Source organism: Schistocerca americana, chromosome 9 (genome assembly GCF_021461395.2).
Source record: "Schistocerca americana isolate TAMUIC-IGC-003095 chromosome 9, iqSchAmer2.1, whole genome shotgun sequence".
In the NCBI taxonomy this organism is placed as follows: domain Eukaryota; kingdom Metazoa; phylum Arthropoda; class Insecta; order Orthoptera; family Acrididae; genus Schistocerca; species Schistocerca americana.
In genome coordinates this window covers 136,888,020-136,904,304 of record NC_060127.1, presented here as the reverse complement: position 1 = coordinate 136,904,304, position 16,285 = coordinate 136,888,020, and the positions used below count along the sequence as shown (strand labels likewise).

Sequence of the window (16,285 nt, the reverse complement as noted above, 5' to 3'; positions counted from 1 at the left end):
GTTCATGCTTCACAGTTTTTTTCATTTTGGAGTTGCAAATGTACTGCACCAAATGTTCTAACACTGCTCAAGCATCAATTAGTCAGCAGCCAAGCATTTACTACATTTTCTTTCCATACAGGAGTAGGAACAATACACAATGAATTATGAACTGATATGGAGAGAGAGAGAAAATAACCAGTCATTTCCTGCATTTCTTTACAACATATGATTGCAATGATGCTGAAAGACAGTTAACTGACTGTACATTCTCACTGGAAATGACATAATTACTAATGTCGGATGTTGATATCTGGTACTTCAGAACTAAGAATAGAACTATTCTCCATCTCCCATCCTTCCTCCTCCCTTTCAGTTTCTTAAAGCGAAAAAATGTCTGTATCAACCCCACCAACCTCATCATTAATAAGTCAATGACAAAAACAAAATAAAATATAAAAAAAATTAAAAGGAAAAACCAAGAAATAAAAGTAACTAGAAACAACAAAGAAAACTGCCATTATTTTTTTATCAGAAATCGTATTGTACTACTGACAGCTGCAATGAAGAACTCTTATTATTGCTAATAGGTCTGAATGTCAGAAATTATCATGAGTACTGAAAAAGTTTATCATCACAGTATTTATGTGGATACAGGCCCAACATTCAACCATACTCTACATAACGCACTTCACATCAGTACCTGATAAATGCTCAACACTGTTCAGAGGTCGGAATGGCATCTATAACTAAATGATACACCACACCCCTATGTTGACATCTGTGGTTCACATGTCTAGAACCTTTGTTCTCTTACTTTACAAGTATTCAGAAATTGGGTGCATTATAAGTTTTACTGTTAGTGATATTAGATCTTTTAGATTGTTTGTGTGTGTGTGTGTGTGTGTGTGTGTGTGTGTGTGTGTGTGTGGTTTTGATACTTGGTTTGCTTTTTTGAGGTTCTTTATAATAGTGTCAAAATGATCCATAAAAATTTCTGTAACTGAATAACTTCTTGCTTCTTCTTCTTCTTCTTCTTCTTCTTCTTCTTCTTATTATTATTATTTCTTTCTTGTCTCAGACGAAATGTCTGGTTAAAAATGGAAGGTGACACGGACTTTGATCAAGCGTCACTTCCTTTAACTGTACGGTATATGTTACATTGCATTTAGGAACTTTCGGGTAATTGAACAAGTGTCAATAATTACAGATTTCTGTAGTTGTATATATAAGTTTGGATGTAGCTGTATTGCATTGATGTACTGGTGGATATTGTGTGGTATGACTCCTGTAGTTGATAGTATAATTGGTATAATGTCAACTTTATCCTGATGCCACATGTCCTTGACTTCCTCAGCCAGTCGGATGTATTTTTCAATTTTTTCTCCTGTTTTCTTTTGTATATTTGTTGTATTGGGTATGGATATTTCGATTAGTTGTGTTAATTTCTTCTTTTTATTGGTGAGTATGATGTTAGGTTTGTTATGTGGTGGTGTTTTATCTGTTATAATTGTTCTGTTCCAGTATAATTTGTATCCATCGTTCTCCAGTACATTTTGTGGTGCATACTTGTATGTGGGAACCTGTTGTTTTATAAGTTTATGTTGTAAGGCAAGCTGTTGATGTATTATTTTTGCTACATTGTCATGTCTTCTGGGGTATTCTGTATTTGCTAGTATTGTACATCCACTTGTGATGTAATCTAATGTTTCTATTTGTTGTTTGCAAAGTCTGCGTTTATCTGTTGTGGTATTGGGATCTTTAATAATATGCTTGCTGTAATATCTGGTGTTTATTGTTTGATCCTGTATTGCAATCATGAATCCCTCCGTCTCACTGTATATATTGCCTTTTCTTAGCCATGTGTTGGATGCATCTTCATCGATGTGTGGCTGTGTTAAGATGATACAGGTGCTTGCCATGTAGTGTTTTCTTTTTCCAATTTACTTTCTTCGTATCTGTTGATGTTATGTGATCTAAAGGGTTGTAGAAGTGGTTACGAAATTGCAGTGGTGTAGCCGATGTATTTATATGAGTGATTGTTTTGTGTATTTTGCTAGTTTCTGCTCGTTCTAGAAAGAATTTTTAAATTGTCTACCTGTCCATAATGGAGGTTTTTTATATCGATAAATCCCCTTCCTCCTTCCTTTCTGCTTAATGTGAATCTTTCAGTTGCTGAATGTTTGTGATGTATTCTATATTTGTGGCATTGTGATCGTGTAAGTGTATTGAGTGCTTCTAGGTCTGTGTTATTCCATTTCACTACTCCAAATGAGTAGGTCAATATTGGTATAGCATAAATATTTATAGCTTTTGTCTTGTTTCTTGCTGTCAATTCTGTTTCCAGTATTTTTGTTAGTCTTTATTTTTCTTTTAGTTCTTCTTTAATATTTGTATTATCTATTCCTATTTTTTGTCTGTATCCTAGATATTTATAGGCATCTGTTTTTTCCATCGCTTCTATGCACTTGCTGTGGTTATGCAATATGTAATCTTCTTGTTTAGTGTGTTTTCCCTTGACTATGCTATTTTTCTTACATTTGTCTGTTCCAAATCCATATTTATATCATTACTGAATACTTCTGTTATCTTTAGTAATTAATTGAGTTGTTGATTTGTTGCTGCCAGTAGTTTTAGATCATCCATGTATAGCAGATGTGCGATTTTGTGTGGGTATGTTCCAGTAATATTGTATCCATAATTTGTATTATTTAGCATGTTGGATAGTGGGTTCAGAGCAAGGCAGAACCAGAAAGGACTTAATGAGTCTCCTTGGTACATTCCATGCTTAATCAGTATTGGCTGTGATGTAATATTTGAATTTGTATGGATATTAAGTGTGGTTTTCCAATTTTTCATTACTATGTTTAGGAACTGTATCAATTTAGGATCTACTTTGTATATTTCCAATATTTGTAGTAACCATGAGTGGGGTACACTATCAAAAGCTTTTTGGTAATCAATGTATGCGTAGTGCAGTGACCTTTGTTTAGTTTTAGCTTGATATGTCACCTCTGCATCTATTATCAGTTGCTCTTTACATCCTAATGCTCCTTTGCAACAGTCTTTTTGTTCTTCATTTATAATTTTGTTCTGTGTTGTATGTGTCATTAATTTCTGTGTAATGACTGAAGTTAATATTTTGTATATTGTTGGTAGGCATGTTATGAGGCGATATTTAGCTGGGTTTGCTGTGTCTGCTTGATCTTTAGGTTTCAGATAAGTTATTCCATGTGTAAGTGTATCAGGGAATGTGTATGGGTCTGCAATGTAACTGTTAAATAATTTATATATAAAAACAAAGATGAGGTGACTTACCGAACAAAAGCGCTGGCAGGTCGATAGACACACAAACGAACACAAACATACACACAAAATTCAAGCTTTCGCAACAAACTGTTGCCTCATCAGGAAAGAGAGAAGGAGAGGGAAAGATGAAAGGATGTGCGTTTTAAGGGAGAGGGTAAGGAGTCATTCCAATCCCGGGAGCGGAAAGACTTACCTTAGGGGGAAAAAAGGACGGGTATACACTCGCGCGCACACACACACACATATCCATCCACACATGTACAGACACAAGCAGACATATTTAAAGACTAAATAAATATGTCTGCTTGTGTCTGTATATGTGTGGATGGATATATGTGTGTGTGCGCGCGCGCGAGTGTATACCCGTCCTTTTTTTCCCCCTAAGGTAAGTCTTTCCGCTCCCGGGATTGGAATGACTCCTTACCCTCTCCCTTAAAACCCACATCCTTTCGTCTTTCCCTCTCCTTCTCTCTTTCCTGATGAGGCAACAGTTTGTTGCGAAAGCTTGAATTTTGTGTGTATGTATGTGTTCGTTTGTGTGTCTATCGACCTGCCAGCGCTTTCGTTCGGTAAGTCACGTCATCTTTGTTTTTATATATAATTTTTCCCACGTGGAATGTTTCCCTCTATTATATTGTTAAATAATTTAGTTAGATGTGAATGTGTTGAGGTGAACTTCTTTAGCCAGAAATTTGCTATTTTATCTTTTCCAGGGGCTTTCCAATTGTGAGTAGAATTAATTGCTTGGGTGACTTCATGTTGCAAAATTATCACTTCAGGCATTTGTGGTATCATCTTGTATGTGTGTTTCTGCTTGTATCCACCGTACATGCCTGTTATGTTGTACCGGGTTTGACCATATGTTGCTCCAGAAGTGTTCCATGTCTGTTATGTTTGGTGGATTGTCTATTTTAGTGTGTGTGTTATCTATTGTCTGGTAAAATTTCTTTTGGTTTGTGTTGAATGTTTGGTTTTGTTTCCTTCTATTTTCACTTATTTTTGTATCTTCTAAGTCATTTGGCCAATGCTCGTAATTTCTGCTTTTTTTCATCTAATTGCTCTATCACTTCTTGTTGTGAGATTTTACCTAACCTTTTTCGTTTTTTTTCTGACATTTCATTTCTTATAAATTGTGTTAGCTGTCCGATGTCTTTTCTCAGTTTTTCTATTCTGATCTGTAGCCTGTGTTGCCATGCTGGTTTAGTGGGTTTCTTCTGTGTGTTGGTCGGTTCTGATCTCTGCTTAGTGTGTATATTTAGTGTAGTGAGTGCTCCTATATAAACCAGTTGTTGTAACTCTTCCATAGTTGTGTTTTCATTTATTTTGTTGTGTACGATTGTGTTGATAGTTTTTATTGTTGTTTCGACTTGTGGGTTATTTGGCGGTCTATGCGAGAATGGTCTAATGTCTGTATTTGTGTCTTTGTATTCTATATGTGTCAGCTGAAATTTTTCTTCTATATCTAACATGTGTGTCACTTCGTGTTCTATTTGTGCTTGTTCTGGTGGCTGCCTTAAGATTTCGTTTTGCTCTGATTGTTTAATTGATGCGTGTTGTTCTTTGTTTGTTTGCTCTGGGATGTTTGAGTCCATTACTGTATTTTCTTCTTCTTCTTCTGATTGCACATTATTTTGTTCCAGTATTTGTTGTACTTGTTGTTTGATGTTTTCTAATTCTGACTGGGGTATCCTGTTATTTTTGATTATTACACGGATCTGATCAGCTAGTCGTTGTTATGTTAAAAATTTTAATTCTGGGTACCTGGTAATAAATGTTGTGTATACTTGTGATCTGTATCCAGTTGTGTTGGTTCCTAGGTTTGTTGCTTGGTAATAACAGAACACGAGGTGTCGATTAACTTCATCTGACCAGCTCATCCTCTGTCTTTGTTTTCCTTCTAGGGTGGTTGCAGGAAGCATGTCCTGCAAAACACCTCTATTTGGATTTGAATCATTTTCCAGTTGGCTAGCAGTGTCATTACCATTGTGGGCGGGCATAGGGTTCAAGCGTCATCCCCGACCATGACGGCGCTTGTCTGAGGCTTCTTTAGTTCTGTCCTGAACCAACTAATCACACTAAAAGGGGGGTTAGCCATATTAGTGGTATGTTCTTTTCGTCGCCTTTTACGACTGGCAGAACATACCGGAAGCCTATTCTTTTCCCGGGCCTCCATGGGTATTATTATTATTATTATTATTATTATTATTATTATTATTATTATTATTATTATTAGCAATACTCTAAAGTGGTAACAACAATGAAGATTTTTCATTGCAACAGGTGGTGGTGCAATATGACTTTTGTTAACTATCTTCAAACTGTAGGGTTCTAACTACAAAAACATAAAAATAATTTATTATGGAATTCACTAAATTAAGAAATATTTATTACTTTTTACTGCTTTCGAATTATGTCTACTATTAAAAATATGATATAATTTTATCAGTAGTAGTAATGGAGGATATGAGACAATTTGTGGTTTAATTGAAATGCAAGATGAAAAAGTTCAGAAATTTGCTGCTCCAACTTCCCTCGACTAATTGTTTGGCAGTTTATACTGAAATTTCTGTAAAGTAGTCACACGGTTTTCATTAAATGTTGCTACTGCTGAGATATGGAGTGTGTCAAAGTGTTTCACATTTAGTTTGGAGAGAAGAGAAATGTGCTTTTTCTCACGAGTTGAAGGACTCATATTTAGGTCAGAAATCTAACATGTTTGGACCTAGATATTACTGGAGACACCTCTCAGGATGGCATTTTCACCCAGTTGTTAAGAAGAGATTGTACCCAATTAGTTTTGTTAGGTTTTGTTTCACTATCACTTGGAAATTTTCAGAAGACCTATTTCCACTAAACTGTATATTTGTGTTTATTTGAACAACTATTGGTCAGTTTAAGCTACAGAGGCATTTTGTAGAGAAGATTTGCATAGATTATGTCATATGATATACAAACAACAACCAGGGGATCTAACTGTACAATACAACACATGTTTAGATTTCCTGGTTGTTTGGATGTTCCATATATGTTGAATTGTACACTTGAAAATGGCTTCGAAGCTTAAACAAAAACAAATATACTGTCTTAGCAGAAATAGTGTTGTCTTTCAAAATTTTAATATAATTCAAATCATTGAAATGTAACTAATGGAGTCAATGCAGATGAAATCAATGAAGTGCAATGTGTGAAATGACATCAGTGACAGCCTTTCACCAATACAGAACCTGTAACATGATAAATGTGTTGTGACAAACGAAAATTTGTGTCAGACCATGACTCACACCCAGATTTCCTGCCTTAACCATTGGGGGATCTGAGCACCTCTCTAAAACTAACTTTCATTGCCACCGATTTTATTACTTTCGAGGTTCACTGACAATATTTCATGTCATAGCACTTTCACTGTTTTTCGCATGATTTAAAGACTATACTCCGTTTATCGTAAGAATAAACCTCATGTAAACATTACACTATGTATTATTCTGCATTTCTGGAACCTTATTGGATTTCGTTTCATGTGGAGCAAAAGCCAATCTGTCTCGAGTACAGTCAAGTAAGATAATGAGGATACATCTTATGCTGCATGTTACACGTAGATTGACTCAGTGATAATATGGGGTAGCAGCTTTACCGGCACAATTAACTTTGAGAGCACTAGCCAGCCACCTGGTCCAACTAACTTGCAGTGATGTGAACAGTAAAGACGTAAAAAGACATGAGCAAAAAATAATATAGCCTCAAATGTCATTTAATTTTCAAACAGAAAGAAATAATGGTAAACCTCAGGTGCTGCACTTCTTAGGTGATCTGATTTGTGCTAACATAGTACTGTAAATAAAACAAGAGTGATGAAAATTTCTGACTTTAACAAGGGTAACTTTTTCACATGAGCTGTGTGTGGTGTAAAAGCGCACTGCTGGGATTTCAAAATGTAGTTAAATATTGAAGCCGCTGAAGGTGGTATAATCATTCACCTGGTAATCTCAGAATTCCTTCCAAATCAGACTCTGAAAAAAGCATTACATTTCAGTACTGTTACACTGATAACGATGCGATCAACAACAGAATCCCAAGGCGTCAGAAAGTCCACACTAATCACTCTGGCTCGTGTGAGACAAAATCTATCCTATAAAACAGAGGGCACATTCAAACAAAGAGTATTTGATTTTTCATTTTTCTCCAAACAATTGTGTAAAGTTTTCTTGACTTCAAAATCTTTAACGATCTTTTATAACATATTGATTGCTAAGAATGTGTATTTGCATTGGAAACCAGAATTCTGCATGTGCTATGTAATTAGAAATGAGAAGATATGGATTTTTCTTTAAAAAAATGATGGTGAAGTATGAGTTAATTACCACATATTGATGAATTTCATATTTAAATGATTCAGGTATTAAAAAAAAAGTTTCGAACCACTGCTCACTGGTCTGAGCGATCATCGACCAACGACACCACCGATTACGCCCAGCTTGCAACTGTAGCTGTGGCCGTTTTATTTATTATAGTGTATTCCACAATGAATTTCAAAGCTTGTTTTTCTCTTTAATGTTGTGAGAAATGTTAAGAACAAGTTGTTTCTAGCCATTAATGGTGTTCCGCACGCACGTTCCACTATGAAGCAGAAAGCAGTGTCATCCATTTTCGTGGTACATATGAACAGTGATACAATCGGAGCACAAGTAGCGCGTGCAGAGACTGAATGTACACGATTTTTTAAATAAAAATATTTACGGCTGTTAATACATTAGAATGTCGAACTTTCATTTACAGTGACAAAGTAATAAATATCTAATACATAAGTTGGACATACTTCCAAAAGCAGAACAACAACACTACACCAGAGCTACAGCTGCTAACCAATCATCCCGTTTGTGTTTTTTTACATCAGGTTTATTCTTACTACGAATCGAGTATAGTGACATGGAAGCTAGCAAAAGCTGCTGTGATGTGAATTACAGGTGGAAACATCAGTGACAATTAAGGTTTGAGTCAGCCTTGAAGGTGCACTCAGAAGGTTAGAGAGAATGTTTGTGTAAATCAAACAATTCATGTTTGTTGTTGACCAACACACTTTCATTTGTAACTACAAAAACTGAGATATTGCTGTGCAGTACGAGTAATGTAACAGGGATAGCTGTTAATCCCATCAACATAAAATATCTGAACAAGATTCGCAGTTAAGAAACTTTATGCTTTCTTCAACTTTTTAAAATGGAGTTTTTGTCCATGGGTACAAAAACAAAACAGCCCGTACCCTGGCACATTTTAGTCATAATGGGTTCTAATAATTGGTTAGCATCATTCTGAAACAGGTGGGACCGTCTTTGTTTCATCCTCTTTCAACCAGTAAATAACTTTGGGAAACCTATTTCCTAGGTGTCTCTCTCAACACTGATACCCTAAGGATTACAATTTGAGTGTAGTAAATGCTTATAATTGTGACAGCGTATGTGCCATTTAGTCTGTACACTTTTACTACACAAGTATTTTTTTTAAGCTGGATGCTGGATACTACAAACCACAGAAGCAAGATAACCTGCAGAGATGGTCCAGTGAGTACTTCCAATGCTCAGCAGTGGTACACCTTTGTTAACAAAGCAAGACAGCACCACATGCCAAACTGCAGATAATCAAATCGAGGCATGGAAAAAATTACACTTTGCAAACTTCCCTTACTTACTCTAATTTTCTGATGTTCTGTAGAACATTTTGGTAAAGACATTCGCTCCAGCAAGCACTGCAACCCGCAATATGATACTTCCATTTCAGTATACAAAAATACAAAGCAATTTAAAGAAGTCAAATGCACATTACTAATTAATATCGGAGAAGATACTTTGTCACCAAACAACAAGGAAAATACAAGAACACACAGATGATTTACATGTGCATTACAATATAACTCTTTAAATGGATCCAGGCATTAACTCACCATCCGTAATTACTTACAATCCAGGTACATGTCATGATTATTCTGAAGTACATTAAAAAACTGTCTTTTGGCTTTGGAGGGAGCAGACCTATTTTCAGAACAAATTATAGAATTTACTTCCATCTCTTCAGTAAGATACTAATTATTCTTAAGCCACTTTCCATCCCCAAAGCAAGCCTGGCCACATAGTAATTACGATTTCAATAAAATAATAACCCACTGATGTTTTAGCTGTTCTTGCAAGTTTTCTTAAGACGTTACATTACCCTGAAAAATTATGCAGGTGTTTATCAGTCCTACACGTTTCTGTTAGTTTCTGTCTATGCCAGATTATTTCTTACTATTATTTTAAAATTTTTCCTTGCCTATTTGCACATTGACGTAACCAAATAGTATTAGATGATTTTATTCTGGAATCATGTGGCTACTTCTAAAACAAATAATACAGAAATTATGTTTGTTAAAGTAGTCCGATAAGGTAAATTTGATTCTGATCACTATCAGTTTAAAACTAAAATTAATTTTTTGCTTTGTGAAGGTACAAAAGTGTCATAAAAATAATAAAAATACAACAGAGATCAACTTACCATAACACAAGAAACAACACAACAATTCCAAGATGAAATAACATAACTGAACATGCCAACTGATAAGAGCCACCTAAGCAAACCAGCACTTCAGCATACGAGAAGAGAGAATGGTAGAACAATGAGAGCAAAAAACAAGTTACAGCAAAATCAGAAAACTGGAGAAACTGGAAAAGATCTGGAGCCATGGAACAAACTGAACAACTTAAACAACGAAGATAAAAAATCAATGATAACACAGAGTGTCAGAAGATCACTTGAAATTTACTGAAACTAAAGAAAATTTTGAATGAGTAATTCTAGAGATTTTCACCAGATATTCTGAAATAATTTGAAAGGCTGCATGCAAAATATTCTCATGAACTGTCACAGTGCCCAAGATTACAGCCATAAATTAGAATTCTTAGATTTTAGCAATGTGAGTTATGATAGATCGCTTCTCACCACTAAGAGGAACTGCTAAGCAGCAGATAGACCCATTTAAAAGTGGATTGTTAGATTTTTTCTTCTTTTAGCTTTCACACAAAGCAGCCCCCCCCCCCCCCCCCCACACACACATATATATATATATATATATATATATATATATATATATATATATATATATATATATATATATATATATATATATATATATATATATATACTGGAGTGGTAACAATGACTGCTGATGTGGGTAGTTGTGGTAGATGGATGGGGTGAGGAAGAGGAGGGTATAGTGGAGTACGAGGAGGTGTCTGGTTGAAGCCTTCACACATCGAAATCACTGTCCAGAGTCAGGTCTCCTGCACCTTACTGTCCACAACGATTTGACCAGTACTGTCATGTCCAGAAATGATAAATGTCCTTTGCAATATCCTCAAACAATGGTGTTTCACAATTCATCCAGCCTACACAGTGTCACTGTCTGTCCTTATTCCACCCCTGGTTCCAACCCCTTACACCATAACTTATCCTCCAACTATCACCTAGTCCAGTCCTGTCAAAGGCATTTCCTACCCCATCAAACGTAGGGTCACCTCAGAAAGCAGCAACGTGACCTACGAACTAAGCTGCAAACACTGTGCTGAATTCTATGTGAATGTGACCATTAACGAGCTGTCCCTCTCCACAAATGGCCACCACCAAACTGCAGCCGATAATAAACTGGACGACACAACTGCTGAGTGTGCCACACGGCACTGTGTGCTTGACTTCAGTGACTACTTCACAGCTCATACCACCTGAATTCTATGCAACTGCTTGACAATTCATACAGTGAACAGTTTTTCAAAATACAGGTGTTAAAAATATGAAAACAAAACTGAATGAAATGTCCAATGGTCCACTGCAGCTGTATTTGTTTAGGTCACTTATAAAACCATACAACCAGTTTCACAACTTTGAAGTTCCATCTTCTGATGCGAATATAAGTGGTATGTCATAGGCTACAGAATGCCACACAGTAACAATTGGTGTGGCTAGGTTACACTTTTAGCCCCACCCCCCTCCCCCTTGCAAATGATAAAAAGCCATCGTCAATTGATAAAAAGACTATCATCAAAGACGAATATCACGTTTGCGTTAAGTCACATCTGCAGTGACATCATCATCTCAATACCCAGAAGGCGGCCACAGCATATGTTTCAACAACACACAGGGCGCTCGTAGCTTATTTTGTCAGCTGCTGTGTTGGTGGCAATAGACATGAGCGTGCCAGCTTTTGTCATTACAGGGCCCAGTACTTGCCCAAATAACATCTATGAAGGGGCACTTTGTTGCTCGATACAGGCCGACAAGAGCATATTTTAACAGGAAAGTGTACAGTTCGAGACTTGACACAGACGTGACATTCGTCACCGACTATGACCAGTTTATCAATTGATGCTTGCTTTTTATTGTTTTGAGGGGGGCTAAAAACTTAACCCGGCCTTGCCAATTGTTACTCTGTGGCACTCTGTAACCTATGACATAGCATTTATATTTGCACCAGAAGATGGAACTTTAAAGTTGTGAAACTGGTTATATGGGTTTATAAGTTACCTGAAAATCTGTATTTTAAAAACTGTTCACTGTATAAATTGTCATAAAATCATGTATAACTATTTTAGCTGTGGTTGCACCAGTTTTAAAATTATCTGCATTTGTATTCTTTCCACTAACACAAACTTTTCTGAATTTCAAAGGTGGGAACTATCCCTGCTACATAACCTTCACTCTTGTAATCTCAGACGTTGGTACCCTTATCTTACACCGACCTCCATCATTCTCCTGCTAACACGCCAGCCTCATACTCGCCTCCTATCCCCGTCTTCCTCTCTTCTCCAATTCTCCCCCCCCCCCCCCGCCCCCCCAATCACAGCCTCCTGATACAGCACCTGTCAACCCACCATCACCGAGCGAGGTGGCGCAGTGGTTAAACACTGGACTCGCATTCGGGAGGACGACGGTTCAATCCCGCGTCCGGCCATCCTGATTTAGGTTTTCCGTGATTTCCCTAAATTACTCCAGGTAAATGCCAGGATGGTTCCCCTGAAAGGGCACGGCCGACATCCTTCCCCATCCTTCCCTAATCCGATGAGACCGATGACCACGCTGTCGGGTCTCCTTCCCCAAAACCAACCAACAACCCACCATCCTGTCCCTGCACACTGCAGCATGTCGTCCACCCCTACCATGTTATCTCCTCCCCATCCCATGCCTATTCTTTAACACCATTACCCACCAAAGCACCTGGAAATGACTGCAGTCATGTGTGCAAGTTGTGCTTGTATGAAAGTGTGTGTGTGTGTGTGTGTGTGTGTGTGTGTGTGTGTGCGTGTGAGAGAGAGAGAGAGAGAGAGAGAGAGAGAGAGAGAGAGAGAGAGAGAGCGCACATGCACCCATGCATCTTATAAGGAGTTTGCCCAACAGCTTTAAAAAACCAAATAGTCTACTTTTAAACGCGTCTGCCTGTCGCTGAATGCCTCCTCCAGTTGTAATAGCAGTCTATCCTAAATCAAATTGTTATTCCATCCCAGACTGTCCATTGTTTATTTCTTAGATTTTTGTGAGGATCAAGGGAATATACCACCAACCGTGAAAGAAATCTGACAAGCAATTAAAACTCTGAAAAATAACAAGGCCAGTATGGAAAACTCCATAACAGCTGGAATTCTGAAATCATCACAAAGATTATAAAACATCTGCAACTTATTTACAGAAGATTTTGGAAGAATAGAGTTTCATCTTAATACATCCTCTTCACAAGAAAGGTGATAGAAAGAGACATCAATAACTACAGAGGAGTCTCTCTCTTACTGGCTGGCTATAAAGTATCTTTTTAAAATTACATGGGGAAGAGAAAAAAAAGCTCCAAGTAGACTATTCAATTATTATAATCTGTCACTTACTACCGAAATCTAAAGACACAGCTGTAACATTTGAGGATTCTAAAAAGACGTCTGACTCTTAACGGAGAACTCCGGACAAAGTAATTCAAGGATTCTGTATTTGAACTGAACCAGGAACTCCAATCTATGAAACACTTACAGTCTTTAAAGTGTAGTTCATGAGGAAAATCTTTAAGAGCTTTAAAATAAATACACGTTTAACACTAAATGATGGCTTATCTCTAGTCCTTTTCAAATGTGCATTAGAAGAAATAGTACAGATCTGGAATGAAAATGTGATTGAGTATTGAATGTACTTAACAAAACTGGTGTCAGTGAAACAGTGAACTGCCTGGCATTTGCCGATGATTTTGCTATACTTTCTTAAAATCCAGCAGATGAAGAAATTGGGCACTCAATGATGACTTTTTCCAAATCACTCTGCCAGGACACTGCTGTACCGTCTAGACCGTACGGCCTGCCAAATACCCACGAAGAAAACACGTGACTAATAGTGAGCAACATTAAGGCACCGACATATCCCCTGGCTAAGCATGTGACTTATCTGGTGGGCTCTCGCATCTGCAAGTGTACACATATACACACACACACACGTACCAAACTTGGCTGATGGAGCTAAGGCTGCAGGAATCCAACATTATGGGCAACTTTGATGTCGTCCAACTTCCCATTTGAGTCCCCTATGAAGACTTTGTAAAATTAATCAACGAGTTCAGCCCTAAGCTGACAGCTTTTTTTTTTTCCACACATTCTGACATCGACCTATTTTTTTTCCAACAGAAAATACTATGAGCAGAGCGATGGCATAGCCATGGGCAGGCCACTTCTGTCAGTTGTAGCAAATTTGTTCACAGTGTTCTTCAAGAACAGAGCATTGCAAACTGCTTAGCTAGACTGGTGTGTTTCTTTCCATATGTCGACACTTTTGTCATCTGGCCACATCGCCTAGGAAAACTATAGAAATTCTTAGAATATTTGGATTCTTTCCACGAAAACATTCAGTTTTCCACAGCAATCTTCCTTTTCTTGACGTTCTAGCTCAGCACAGGCTCAAGAGCTAACTTGCTCACTATGTACACTGTAAGCCAAAGCATACAGATTTATACCTCATGCCTCTAGCTGCCACCATTCCTTGCAGAAGAACAGCGTGCTACACGTAAGTCTGATGGCAAAGATGTGGCACATGGAATCCATCTTCCACAAGAATGGAAATGCAACCAACAGATTCGGATGGCCCTGTGAAGCAGGATCTCTGAGAATGAGGTAGAGGACAGAAACAAGGCAGAAGACAATGAGAAGACCGCTTTCACACCATTTGCTGCCAACATATCTTCAAAAAATGGGAAGACTAATGCAAAATCATCACACAAAGCCAATTTTCCACTTGCCAGTCAAAATACGAACTTTATTAGGGACAGTGAAAGATGACATGAGTAAAAAAAGTGATGTACCATGTCCCATGTGTATGCAGAAGAACGTGTACTGGACAAACAATCCACAGAACTGAAGACTCATATACAATCCACAGAACTGAAGACTCATATACAGAATATGAGGGCCAGACCTGCTTACTGTAGCCCCGTAAGTTTACAATAGCAGAACACTGCATTGAAAATGCTACCACTGATAAATTTTGGGACTGCATTGCCAAAGAAGGAACTGAAATACGTCTGACAATTTGACTGATAAAGACAGAGGCTTCCATCTGAACAAGGCATTTGAGCCAATACTAAGCCCCATCACAGCAAAATGTGACGTCCAGACATGATGTGTGACAGGGACAATGGACAGGAGGAAACAGACCACCACCACCACCACCACCACCACCACCACAGCATAGGGCTGGCGAGGCCGGAACTCTGGACCAGCAAGTATAAATACTGCCAGCACGCAGCAGGAACTTCAGCCCGTCAGCACCACCTGACAATGTTGGAACAATTGTTAGCTGAAATATTGTGGATTTTCAACAACTGGATCTGGCAGTACACCTGAGAGCCTTGGAAGTATGGTAGACATTCTCTCTGTTCTTTATTTTAGGACTATGGTTCTGTGCCTTGTGAAGGTCCATAATAAATTTTAATGTTCATATGCATTTACAAATAAGAGGTACACAGACCTTGTTAAAATTAAGTGGGATCTCTTGCAGATTCAAACCTACACAAAATGACACAACATGACACCAAATACTGGATGTAAATTTAAGGATCAAGTAAGCTAACAGTCAGGCACATCAGTATTACAGTGTACTGCTAAAATATGTTAATTTGGTAAATTGTGAAGTAAGTTCCGGTCTACATTTAGTGTATTGCAATCCCTACTCTTGTTCTGGTGTAGAGATGTTGATACAGACCCCAAAATGAGGATAATTTTTTTTTAAATTAAACATGTGACTCAAGAGCTATAAAAAATATCATGCATTTGTAACAAAATAAACCACCTGCACATTTCAGTAAATTATCTTGTCTCTCTGGCCATTAAACTTTTTCCAGTATGCCTGAGTACTTTCAGTCTACTGCTTTCCTTCACAGAGGAAAGATAATGGTTTATAATTAATTCCACCTTCCAGAAAAACTTAACAGACTGTTGAGGGCTTCCAATAGTGATCAAATCCAAATTTACCACAGCCCATATGCTAGACGTTAAACACTACTTAATGAATGAGAATGGGGGTATCTTACAACAATGTAACAAAAAGCTTTTAGTAACTAGTAGGCAACGTTGAGCCACCAAGAACAAAACGAGTCCAACAGGGCCTGAAAAAAAAAATTGCAATCTGAACAAGAGTTGACAGATGCTGACTGGGAAACAAAAAATTGAAATATTTCCTGAAACTAGCAAACCTATTCCTCTAAACTGCAATTGCCCCTCTTCCATCTCTCAGTTTTACTACACTGACCATAGTTTTAACATACAAGACTGCTATTTCCCACAAATGAAAAGTAAATGGGGTCCAAAGTTTGGTGTCAGTTTGCATATTGTTTATTATTATCATCTATCAACACAACATAATCACCAGCCAAGGAAGTAGAAATATTGAACTACACGTAAAGAAGCACTGTGCTAACATCTCAGACTGAATTAAGTAAACGTAAACTGAACAGTGC

The 16,285-nt window shown here is 37.5% G+C and overlaps 1 protein-coding gene across 6 annotated transcripts in view; it reads right to left on the bottom strand.

The window, feature by feature from the left end:
- Positions 1-16,285, bottom strand: part of LOC124551340 (glycogen synthase kinase-3 beta) — a 329,510-nt gene that overhangs the window by 43,149 nt on the left and 270,076 nt on the right. The window lies entirely within an intron of this gene.